General features: G+C 46.3%; 1 protein-coding gene across 1 annotated transcript in view; it reads right to left on the bottom strand.

Annotated features, from left to right (window-relative positions):
• Window positions 1-12,920, bottom strand: part of LAMA1 (laminin subunit alpha 1) — a 3,417,884-nt gene that overhangs the window by 1,838,155 nt on the left and 1,566,809 nt on the right. The gene's annotated exons all lie outside the window — the stretch shown is intronic.

Here is a 12,920-nt window from a genome sequence, read left to right on the forward strand (position 1 = left end):
TACAACTGTACTATGTTCTTCATTTTTCACTGTTGCAGTCATTACATTTGGGTAGAATCCCAAAGCTATGGATGGGAGGATGGAACTAAACAGCATTAGGAGCGGCTATAAGGCCCTGCAGGACTGCAGTGACAAAGCCTGCCCTGGATTTGGAGAAGAGAGGTAAATGATAATGCTTTGTGAAGGTATGAACAGAGCTCCAAGTAGCAGCTTCTAGAATGTCTTTAGTTGGGACCCCTCTGTGAAAAGCTGCTGAAGTAGTGGCAGCCCTGGTGGAATGTGATCTGATCCCCTTGGGCACCGGTTTACCATGGTGCAAATAGCAGAAACGAATGCAGTGGCTTATCCATTTAGAAATAGTCTGCTTTGATATAGCCTTCCCCTCTGACCCTGCAGCAAATGCTACCAGTAGTTGCACAGACTTTCTTAGAGATTTGGTCCTATTTAAGTAGAATCTTCGTTGTTTGTGTACATCCAATGAATGCAGAATCCACTCCTCCTTATTCTGCGGATTTGGGTAAAAAGTTGGCAGGTGAATGGTCTGGTTAAGAGCCACACTGGATACCACCTTAGGCATAAAAGAAGGATTGTTCCTGAGGGACACCCTGTCCGGGTAAAATATAATGAAAGGCTCCACTGCCATGAGAGTCTGTAGTTCTGAAACCCTTCTTGCTGAAGTGACTGCCAAAAGGAAAGCTGTTTTCCAAGATAGAAATTTTATATCCGCAGTAGCTGCTGGTTCAAAAGGCGGCAGGGTGAGTTTTTCTAGCACAAAATTGAGGTCCCATACAGGAGTTGGTACTCTTCTGGGTGGCCTTAAATGTTTGGCCCCTCTAAGATACTGTTTAAGCAGTGGATGAGAAAATAGGGGAGGCTCTGTGTTGTAATGAGCCGAGATGGCAGAGGCATGGATTTTTATTGAAGAAAAAGATAGGCCCTTGTCAAGCATCTCAGTCAAATATTGTAAAATCTGAGGAATATTGGGCTTTGCTTGGTTCCAAGCACAGAATCTCTTCCATTTATCAGCATAAGACTTTCTAGTACTAGGCCTTCCAAAATGACATCCATCACAGATTTACTGAGAGGTGTTGTTTGAATAAATAATTGATTAGCCATGCTGAAAGATTCAGAGTATGGAGCTCAGTGTGCAGAATTTGATAGTTCTGCTGAGGCAGTAGATGAGGTATTTGAGGCAAGTACCACGGAGGAAGGTGAATTTCCCTGGTGGTGCAGCGGGAACGTTGCTGCCTCACAGCAAGAGGTTCTCCCGTTCGATTCTCGGCTGGAGTGTGGGCAGTGCCTTCTGTGTGGAGTCTGCATGTCTTCCCCACGGTTGGGTGGGCGTTCGAAAGACATGCATAAATGGGCGTGCCTTCGTTGAAGGTTGAACGTCGAGCTCGCACCTCGGCGTTCATGAAAATCTACTGTCAATCATTAGCGGACCGGAGTTCTTCTGTGGCGACTCCTAACCGGGAAAAGCCAAAAGACAACAACAACTATGGAGGAAGGTGAGACATATTCCTTAGAAGCAGGTATCAGTGCTGACGAGGCCAGTCCGGAGCAATTAGGATCATTTTTGTTTTTTCCTGACTGACTTTTAGTAAGATCTTAGAGAGTAGAGGCAGAGGGGCAAAGGCATAGACTGATAGGTTTTTCCAGCTGAAGGATAGAGCATCCACTTTCCATGCTTTTTTGTGATGAGTTCTTGTGCAGAATTTGTCCAGCTGATAATTTTGGGGAGAGGCAAATAGATCTATGTCTGGACTCCCCCATTTCTGTGTTAACATGCTGAAGATTTGTGGATCCAGTTTCCATTTGTGCGGGACCATAAGATTTCTGCTTAGGTCATCTGCCAGAGTATTTTGCTTTCCTGGCAGGAATTGAGCTTGCAGATGTATTTGGTAAGTCAAGGCTGTGTTCCACAAAGCCATGGCTAGTCTGCAAAGGGGGTAGGAATGTGTACTCCCCTGCTTGTTTATGTACCACATAACTGTGGTGTTGTCCGTCTTTATCAGTAGATGTCCTGGATGAAGTAAGTCCTTGAAGGCTGTTAGAGCATTCTGAACAGCTAGCATCTCTTTCTGGTTGATATGCAGATGCATTTGGTTTGGGCTCCATTTGCTCTGAATGCATCTCCCTGCCAGGTGGGCCTCCAAGCATAGTCTGATGCATCTGTAGTTAGGGTTTGGGTGGTAGGGGGTAGAGTGAATGACAGTCCCTTGTTTTGGTGACATGTCTCTGCCCACTAAAGAAACTCCTGTTGTAGGCAGGGAATGAGAGGAATCATCGTTTCCAGGCTGTGACAATGTTGACTCCATAAACTTTTTAGGTAACACTGAAGTTTCCTCATATACAGTCTCGCATATGGAATTAGTAGGATGCAGGATGCCATGAACCCCAAAGCCTGCAGAATTTGTACTGCAGATAACTGGGTTTTTGTTGCCATTATTTTGAAGTATGTTGTCAGTTGCCTTTGTTTGTCTGGCATAAGGTAAGCCATCTGGGCAGTTGTATTCAAGCTTGCACCCAGGAATGTAATTATATGAGAGGGTACCAGTTGTGATTTATTTTCGTTTATGGCGTACACTAGGCATGCTAGAAGCCTTTTTACAAACACCAGATGTTGAAGAAGAGTGTCCTTGTCCTCTGCTTGAATGATAGTCGTCCAGATAAGGACACATTTGTATGCTTCTTTGTCTGCAGAATGCAATTACTGGTGCCAGGCACTTTGTAAAGACCCTGGGCGCAATAGATAAGCCAAAGGGCAGTGCAGAGAATTGGTAATGCAAAAAACCTGCTTTGAAGCGGAGGTATCTTCTGCATGATTCCCATATTGGGATATGCAGGTATGCCTCTTAAGTCTAGAGTTACTAACCAAGCATTCCTGCCTAGCATACGCAGTAGCTGCTGTAAAGTCAGCATTTTGAATTTCGGAATGTCCAGGAACGTGTTCAAAATCGATAAGTCCAGTACTGGACGCCATGAATTGTCTTTTCTGGGTACCAGGAAAAGTCTCGAATAAAAACCTTGTCCTTTTTCCTTTTCTGGCACAGGTTGAATAGCCCCCACATCCATGAGGGACATGACTTTTTTCTGGGTCTCTGCCCACTGGTTTTGTGGCAGATCCGGCCATCTGTTTGGAATTGGCAAAGTATGGAAATTAAATCTGTACCCCTGGGATACTATGTTTAATACCCACGTGTCCTGGATAAATAACTGCCAATTTTGAGCATGAAGTTCTAGTTTTCCCCCCAAGGGGGCTGCCAAAAGATAAGTGCTTGGTGATGGTAGAGGAAAGTCACTGAGACTGCTTACTGTAGGGTTGTGCTTTGTTTCCTCCAGATTTGGAGGTGGAGGCACCCCATTCCTTTGACCTGTAAGAATGCTGCGATTGGTATCTGGAGCCTTCTGAGCGCCTGGATTTGCTCTGAGTGGCTCTGATGGACACAGGAAAGGACCAATTTTTAATAGGCCAGTGCCTACTGAACCTGGGTGGTTGCACTTGCAAGAAATCTTTTACAGTTTGCATAAATTTAGCTTCGTCTTCCATTTTCTTTAAAACCTCTTCTGTCTTATTACCAAACAGAGTGTCATGCTGCAAAGGGGCATCCAACAATTTAGCTTTAACATGATCAGTCAGATTTTGCTCCTTGAGCCAGGCCTGCCTTCTAATCACAGATCCAGTAACAGCGGCCCTACAAGAGGCCTCCAAGGAATCAAAACCACATTATAAAGTATGCTTTCCAACCTGTTCTGCTGAATGCAATAATTCCTGTAAGTCTTTATTTTCCACACAATCAGAAATCAACGTCATTTTCTGTTTCAGTAAGCCCATAACATGCTGTTGATATTTAAGCATATGAAACTGGCAGTTTAAGGCCCTGATTGCCACGGTTGCAGACATACAAACCTTCTTTCCCCGTCTATCCAGCGCCCTGGAATCTCTATCAGAAGGGGTAGTATTTTTGGCTGTAGAGGCCTTTACACCCTTGGGACCCTGAGAAATAGTCTCAGGATCAGCAGCAGGATTTTTGAAAAAAAAAATTGTGGGAGTCAGGAACCCTGTAATATCTGTCTGGCTTACTAGGAGCTGGAGGCAGGGAATCAGGAGCCATGCTTGATTCCAAAAACGCATCAACAATGTTTAATACAGGAGGTATTGTCAAAGGCCTATGCTGAGGAAGAAGAAGGAAATCCCTAAGCCTCTTTTTTTGATTCAGAGAAGTCCTGACTCTCCCAGTGAAAATGGTCCCTTAAAGTATGCAAAGTCTCTTCAAAAGAGTAATCCTCAGGAGGAGATGCAGATGGGATGGATTTCTCTGCATCAGAATCCTCATAGGGTGGAACAGACAATTCCTGATCAGAAGAGGAATCAGAAGAAATGGAAACCTGATCTGAAGATTCATAATCAGTGCCTTGCCTAGGCCTCTTAGAAGGGGGGGGGGGGCGAGTTGGGGACCCCTGATCAAGGTAATTGAATCCTCAGCCATCTTGATCATCTGTTTTTTTAGGCATAGGGGCCAGAGCACGTGGCTCATGCGTCACTTTTTTAGACAAAGAAGATGTTTCTGACCTTGTTTTTGTTGCTGGCGTCGGTTTAATATAAAAATGTTGAGGCCTGAAAACACCCTCAGAAGCCGGTGCCTGCTCAGTGGCTCCGGACCCATCCAAGGGAGAGACATCCGCGGGTTCAATACTCTGAGAATCTCGCGGCATACTGGACTCCGAATGGGTCTCGGTAGAGGCCTGCGACTCAAAAGTAGTGGGTATCAGGGGCTGCGAAAACACCTCACTGAGTACCGGCGAACCGGCAACTGGCTTAGGAGAATCTTCATCATTGGTTTTGGACCTCAACGGTCTGTCTCTGTCTGTTTCTTTGGGTTTTTTATCAACTCCGGTAGTCGGATTGCTAACCGACAACATTTCAGGATAATTAAATCTTGAACCAAAATATTTAGAAGCAAAAATATACCAACGCTTAATAATGCGTTGGTTAAATCTAGCACAAAACCGACAGCAAGGCACATTGTGATCAGGGCCTAGGCAAGGAATACAGTACAAATGAAAATCCTTATGAGGTATTTGCTTCCCACAAGTAATGCAATTATTAACTTTTACTGACATCGTTCTGGAGGAAGAAAAAGTTTCCCCAATGGGGTACTTAGCTTTAGTTTGAAGACTTCGGTTCTGAAACTCAAATACGAAAATTTCAGGAGTCGGCCGACCGGAACTTGCGAACTGCTTCTGCTTCGGGCACCGCGTGGCAAGAAAGACTGAATAAAATGGCGTTGGCTGCATGTTTTATACCCCTGACGACCTGACGTCATGGAAGAGGAGACAGCAGCCAACACAGGACCCAAGACTTTGTTATTCAGGCCGACTGAGGGCAACCTGCCAGCAGATTACCCAAATGTAATGACTGCAACAGTGAAACACAAAGAACATCCAGGACTGCAACAGTGAATACACTTGAACATCTACATTTATAGTAAGTGTACACAACTGTACTATGTTCTTTGTGTTTCACTGTTGCAGTCATCACATTTGGGTAGATTCCTAAAGCTGAGGAAATGGGAGGAGGCAGTCAAGGAAACTAGAGGCTTGCTAGGATGCTCTGCAAGACGGCAGAGGCAAACCCTGTCCTGGATTTGGAGAAGAGAGGCAGGTGGTAATGCTTGGTAAAAGTGTGAACAGATGTCCAGGTGGCAGCCTCCAGGATGTCCCTGGTGGGGACTCCTCTGAGGAAAGCTGCAGAGGTGGAGGCTGCTCTGGTGGTGTGTGTCCTGACCCTCTTTGGGGGAGGCTTTCTGTGCTGTTTGTAGCAGGAAATGGATGCAGTGTGATATCCATTTGGAAATGGTTTGCTTGGAGATGGCTTTGCCTTCTGCCTCTGCAGGAAAGGTAACCAGCAATTCATCAGACTTTCTGAAGGATTTAGTCCTGTCCAGATATAATCTGAGCTGTTTGTGCACATCTAGAGTGTGAAGAATCCTTTCCCCCTTGTTCTGAGGATTAGGAAAGAAGGTGGGCAAATAAATGGATTGGGTGAGAGCCACACTGGACACCACATTGGGCATGAAGGATGGGTTAGTTCTGAGGGATACCCTGTCTGCATGGAAGATGATGAAGGATTCCACAGCCAGGAGTGCTTGCAACTCAGAGACTCTTCTGTCTGAAGTGATGGCCAGAAGGAATGCTGTCTTCCAGGAGAGAAATTTTAACTCTGCAGAAAAAGCTGGTTCGAAATGGGTCAGGGTGAGCTTTTCCAAGACAAAGTTAAGATCCCAAGCTGTTGTTGGTGCCCTTCTGGGAGGCCACAAGTTGCAAGCCCTTCTGAGGAACTGTTTGACCAAAGGGTGAGAGAAAAGGGGCTGCTCAGTAGGAAAATGAGCAGAGATAGCATAGGCATGAATTTTTATAGAGGAGAAAGAGAGGCCACTGTGTAGTAGGTCAGCTAAGTAATCCAGGATGAGAGGGATGGAGGGCTGTGCCGTATTGTCTCCCTTAGCCTGGATCCAGGTGCAGAACCTTTTCCATTTATCTGCATAAGACTTTCTGGTGCTAGGACATCTGGCCTCATGGATAACATCCAGAACCTGTTTACTGAGGATGGCAGATTGGTTCAGGGTTATGGAATCAGCCAAGCTGCCAAATTGAGTGCCTGCAATTGAGGATGCATAAATTCCCCTTCCCTCTGGGTCAAGAGCTTTGGAATCTGAGGAAGATGCCATGGGGGCAGCAGGGACAGGCTGTGCAGCAAGGGGTACCGGTGTTGTCAGGGCCAGTCTGGAGCTATGAGAATAGTCTTTGGATTTTCCTCCCTTATTTTGGGCAGTATCCTGGGGATGAGAGGTAGGGAAGGAAAGGCATAGACCGATAGACTGACCCAGGGGAAGGAAAAGGCATCCACTTTCCAAGCCATGCAGTGATACTCCCTGGTGCAGAATTTGTTGAGCTGATGGTTGGTGTGGGAGCCAAAGAGGTAGACTTTCAGGGTTCCCCATTTCTGAGTTATTAGGGTGAAGGTACTTTTGTTGAGTTGCCACTCATGTGGGTCCAGCAGACTTCTGCTTAACTGGTCTGTCAATAGAGTTGAGAGAGACTGGTAGGTATTGTGCTAACAGGTGCAGTTGCATGGCAGAGACTTGTGTGCCAAAGGGTCATGGCCAGCCTGCACAGAGGGTAGGAGTGAAACCCTCCCTGCTTGTTGATGTACCACAACACAGTGGTGTTGTCTGTTTTGATCAGGAGAACCCCTGGAGAGAGAAGGGGTTTGAAAGCTATCAAGGCGTGCTGCACAGCCATCATCTCTTTTAGACTGATGTGCAGAGGGATTTCCTGTGGGCTCCAATGCCCCTGTACGCATCTGCCACCCAGGTGTGCATCCCAAGCATAGTCTGATGCTTCTGTGGTGAGGGTCTCGCGGTGGGGGGTGGGGAGAAGGGCAGTCCCTTGTTGTGGGAGTATGCTGTTGCCCACCAAAGAAAATCCTTTCTGAGGCAAGGAATTATTAGGTCTTGAGAGTTTTGACATCAAAGGCTCCCTAGGTACCACTGAAGTTTCCTCATATGCAGTCTGGCATATGGAATGAGCAGTATGCAAGATGCCATGAACCCCAGAGCTTGCAGGATCTTCCTTGCAGATAGCTGGGGCCTGGTGGCTAGTTGAGAGAAGTAGGCTGTTAGGAAAATTTGTTTCTCTGGTGTAAGGCATGCCATCTGTGATGCTGTGTCCAGACTTGCTCCCAGGAAGATTATCCTTTGGCTGGGCACCTGTTTGGATTTCTTTTCGTTGACTGTGCACCCTAGGGAGGTTAGTAGGGTCTTTACAAAGGCCAGGTGCTTGAGAAGCTTTTCCTGGCTATCTGCCTGAATAAGGCAGTCGTCTATGTATGGGTGAATCTGAATATTTCTTTGTCTGCAAAAGGCAATGGCCGGAGTCAGACATTTTGTGAAAACTCAGGGAGCAGTAGATCAGCCAAACGGAAGCGCAGACAACTGAAAGTGTTGAGATCCTGCCCTGAAGCGGAGATATTTCCTGCATGACTCACTGATAGGAATGTGAAGGTAGGCCTCTTAGATCTAGGGTGGTGCCCTCTTTTCTGGGCAGCAGGAAAAAGTCTGGAGTAGAAGCCTTAGCCTATCTGTTCTGCAGGAACATGCTCTACTGCCCTCATAGAGAGCAGGAAAAGGATTTTCTTTTGAGCCTCTGCCCACTGGTTTGGTGGTAGATCTGGGAACCCTTTTTGGGGTTGGAAGGGTGTGGAAGGAAAATTCGTATCCCTGAGACACAATGTTCAGAACCCATCGGTCCTTGGTAATGGTGGCCCAGGTGCTTGAGTGAAATGAGAGTTTTCCTCCTAGGGGTAAGTGAAGGTGGGGGGGGGGGTGTGAGCCATTGTGAGTTCTTTCCATAAGAGGGTGGCTTAGAACTCCCTGGTTTTGAAGTGGAGTTAGTCCACTGCTTAGATCTCTGCATTTCCCTGGGCTGCTGTCTTGGGGCTCTGTTTCCTCTGGGCATAGGCTGGACCGGTTTACTGTGAGCGAAAAAGACCAGTGCTTGGTGGGATAATGCCTGCTGAACCTAGGGGGCTGGACCTGTAAAAAATCCTTAACTGTTTGCATAGATTTTGCTTTTTCTTCCATCTTTTTTAAGACCTCTTCTGCCTTAGTGCCAAATAAGTCATCTTTGTGCAAGGGGGCATCCAACAATTTAGATTTGACATGGTCTGGTAGGGGTTGTTCTTTAAGTCATGCATGTCTTCTAATGACAGATCCAGTGACTGCTGCCCTGCAAGAAGCTTCTAGGGTGTCAAAATCACACTGCAAAGCATGTTTAGTTACTTGACTTGCAGAATGCAATAAGTCTTTTAAATCTTTAGATACTGTCCAAGCAGGAAAGGAAGACATTTTTGTTTAAGGAGTTCCAACGTATGCTGCTAAAATTTCAGCATATGGAACTGACAATTTAGTGCCCTGATAGCAAGAGTAGCTGAGCTGTATACTTTTTTACCCCATCTGTCCAATGCTTGGGAATCCCTGTCTGAGGGGGTGGGATTCTTATCAGAGGTTGTTTTAATCCCTTTTGGCCCTTGAGAAATGAACTCAGGGTCAGCTGTTGGATTTTTAAAAAAGTATTTGTGTGAGTCAGGGACTCTTTAGTACCTGTCTGGTTTTCTGGGAGCAGGAGGTAGGGTGTCAATAGTCAAGCTGGATTCGTGGAAAACATCCTCCACAACATCCAGGACTGGCGGCATGGCCAAGGGTCTGTGTTGTGGAAGATCTAGGAATCCCCTGAGTCTCTTTTTAGACTGAGGGCAGTCCTGACTCTCCCATTGGAAATGCTCCTTAAAGTATGCAGTGTTTCGCCAAAGGAGAAATCCTCTGGGGGAGGTAGGGTGTCAATAGTCAAGCTGGATTCCTGGAAAACATCCTCCACAACATCCAGGACTGGCGGCATGGCCAAGGGTCTGTGTTGTGGAAGATCTAGGAATCCCCTGAGTCTCTTTTTAGACTGAGGGTAGTCCTGACTCTCCCATTGGAAATGCTCCTTAAAGTATGCAGTGTTTCCCCAAAGGAGACATCCTCTGGGGGAGAGGCTGAAGGAATGGAGTCCTCTGCATCAGAATCCTCATAAGTGGAGAAGGGTTGCATGTCTTCATAGTCAGATGCATCAGATTCATCTGATTCTTGTTCAGATAAAACTACAGGGGATAGATCTTTTTTCCTTTTGGAGGGGGTAGCTTGGCTTCCCCTGATCAGAATGATAAGGTCTTCCACCATTTTAAGCATTTGAGACTGAGGTAGGCACCAGAGAGTGGGTTGTCGTTTTTTTGGGTGTGGCTCGAACCCTGGGCCTAAGAAACTCGGTCATTTTTGAAAGAACGGTAGTCGCGAAAGAAGACGTCGGTTTGTGTCGAGATTTGGTAGTGAGAAGGACTTCCTCAGAAGCCAGTGCCTGCTCAGCAGCACCAGACCCATCCAAGGTAGAGACGACCGCAGCATCCTTAGTCGAAGAAGAGTTTTGTGGCATACCGGACTCCGAAAGGGTCTCAGTAGTGGTCAGCGAATCAACTGAAGCAGGCATCAGGGGCTGCAAAAGTACCTCACTGAGTACTGAAGGACTGATGACTAGCTTAACGGAAGCGTCGTCGGTAGGTTTGGACCTGTGCGGTCTGTCTGTCTTTATCTTTATGTTTTTTCAGAAGATTTGCTGTCGGATGGCTTACCAAAGCCATATTGGAATTCGAGGACTGTAAACGAAAGTATCTGGCTACAATAAGGGCTCGGTGATGGATAGTTCTGGCATTGAACAAAGCACAGAAGCGACAACGGGAGACATCGTGGTCTGGGCCTAAACAAGTGACACAGTAAGAGTGGAAGTCTCAGTGTGGTATTTGCTTTCCACAGGCGAGACAATTATTAACTTTTTCTGACATTGGTTAGTGCAAGAAAAAAGGATCCCTAACGAGGTACTTAGCTTTAGAAGACTTCAACTCGGTAGACGAAACTTAGGTAGCGGCCGACCAGCACTCGTGCGAACTGCTTCTGCTTCGGGCTCCGGGGCAAAAAAGACTGATGTAATGGCGTTGCCTGCCTTAGTTTATACTACTGACGGCCTGACGTCAGTCCTCAAGTGACAGCAACTGATGCAGAAATACTAAGTCTCTGGTATTTGGACTGGCCGAGGGCTACCCTGGCAGGGATAACCCAAATGTGATGACTGCAAAAGTGAAACACAAAGAACACCAGAGTAGATGTCATCCCATGTAGTTATCCAGTAAGCTGGAATGCTTACGTGGACCCCCTGCTAAACCTTTCTTATATTCCAGAATGCCCACTGAAATTCTGAGGAGTGTATCTGTGATCTTTGGAAAAGTGGAAACAGAAGTATAAAGTAGGAGGGAGCTTGACTATCTACCAAGTCTAATACTGCAGTTCCTCAGTGTAGTCCCCTTACTTAAAAGTACACTGACTACATAAAAAGCAGAGGTGGCAGGGGTGGAGGTGGTGGTGTTGGGGAAGGCACCTATACCAGAGGGTATGGCAAAATAAAGTCTTCCTCTGAATAATGACTTAACTCATTGACTAAACTGCATTTAAGTTTGCCACGTGTTGTGTGACCCACTTCCAGATGGATTCCAGGCCTGAAGTCTGGAGGGTAGATAATTGTAATTCTGCCGTAAAATGCAGGGACGCAAGCCATATAATTACAGGTCAGTTAACACACTTCCATTTCTGGGAAGGCAATGCAGACAGCATTCTGCAGCAAAGAATAGTTAAATTCCTGATGTCAAAAGATGTAATTAACATATTCACATATTGAAGGTTTTATCAATTAATTCTAACAGGGTCATACACGATGCAGGCAGAGGAACACACAGAATCTCATACACATTATCAGGGTCTTTTGACTTGTACAACAAAGGAAGCTGGATGAAGAAAACAGAGCATAAGTGTGGGTACAAACAGATAATATTTATAGAGAAATAGTTGAAATAATACAAGAAACAAGAATTGTTTATTAAGGAGGGTATTATCAGTGTTGGGGTAACTCCTGATGTCCTATTACTATGTTGCAGTATTCTAGTTGTGGGATTTCCGGCCCTCAGGCAACTCGTACGTCGGCTCCTATACTAAAGCTTCAGCTTGGTTGTTGCAGTGTGCGTTGGACGTCAAACGTAAGGCCATAAACCAGGGGCCTTAAATGTGATGCCTGCATGCACAATCATTTTTCAGACGACCTTCGCATCGTACGATTGCTTCTTCACAGATGTCGCATCTTAAAGATAAGTAACCTGTTGGGTTTCTATTTTTCTTATTTTGCCAATTATTATTGCTTAGGCTTGGTTGTTGTAGCCTTTAGCTGACGTCAAGTAAAAAGGGAAAGGATGCCCATAATAGGTGTGTTTTTTGCTTAAGACAGGAACACAATCACTCCTCCTGCACAATTTGTCAGTCTTTTGTGCCGAAGACCCTTCGCAGCTGCCTGACTGCTTTAAACCTCTACCTTGAAAACCAGCACCTTAAGCGTTTAGCTCTTAGAATGGATCCTGCATAGGAGGCCGCACCTGAACCTCCGCTCAAGAAGGCCAAGATTCCTAGGCCTTCCTCGCCTGCTGCTCCGCTTCCCGATGCACCGCCAACTGCCGATCTAGGGGTGGAGGTTCGCTCGGCGGATCTGTCGACTGCAATGACATCCCTTGAGGAAGCCGTTGCACAGCTGACAACCGACATGTCCTCTGAGCTTAATCAGACAATGACTACAGTCAATGTTGAGGGGGAACCAGTTTGGTGGTACCTCCGACAGGGCAGACTTCGGATTTATTAATCTCCAGACCCGACTCCAGGCCACTCCCTACTTCCACCCTGGCCAAAAAAAAGCAGAAAACTAAGCATACCTCCTCCTCTACAGAAGCCATAGCAGATTGGCAGGCTTTCACCTCCTCTCTCATGCAGGCCTTTATGGCACTCAGGCCTTCAGCCTCAGCCCCATCCACTCTGCCTCTATTGAGCCCTAAGCCTGCTTCTGCCTCTTCCTTACCACCCATGACCTCTCAAGTCAGGGAGGAAGAGCATGATTCTTCCGTCTCTTCCTCAGAGGATTCCATTTCTTATGCATTCCAAATTGCTTCCCCCCAGGAATATTACTCTCCGGATGACGAATCTGTGGAAGGGGATTCTCCTCCTGAGGATATTACGTTTGGTGAGACCATCACCAAGATGAAGGATTACTTTAAATGGGATAAGTCCCAAATGACTGACACACAAAAAAGATACTCTGAGCTTCTGCAAGTAGAATCACCCTCCCCTTCAGCAGTTCCTCCGGTTCTGCCTGCTTATTTGGATGCCTTCAACTCAGTTTCTAAGGCTCCAGACTCCCAGCCTCCAGCCCCTAAGCACCCTGACAGCTTTGATAAA

This window comes from Protopterus annectens, chromosome 3.part1, assembly GCF_019279795.1.
Source record: "Protopterus annectens isolate FY-2018-M chromosome 3.part1, PAN1.0, whole genome shotgun sequence".
Classification (NCBI taxonomy): Eukaryota; Metazoa; Chordata; order Ceratodontiformes; family Protopteridae; genus Protopterus; species Protopterus annectens.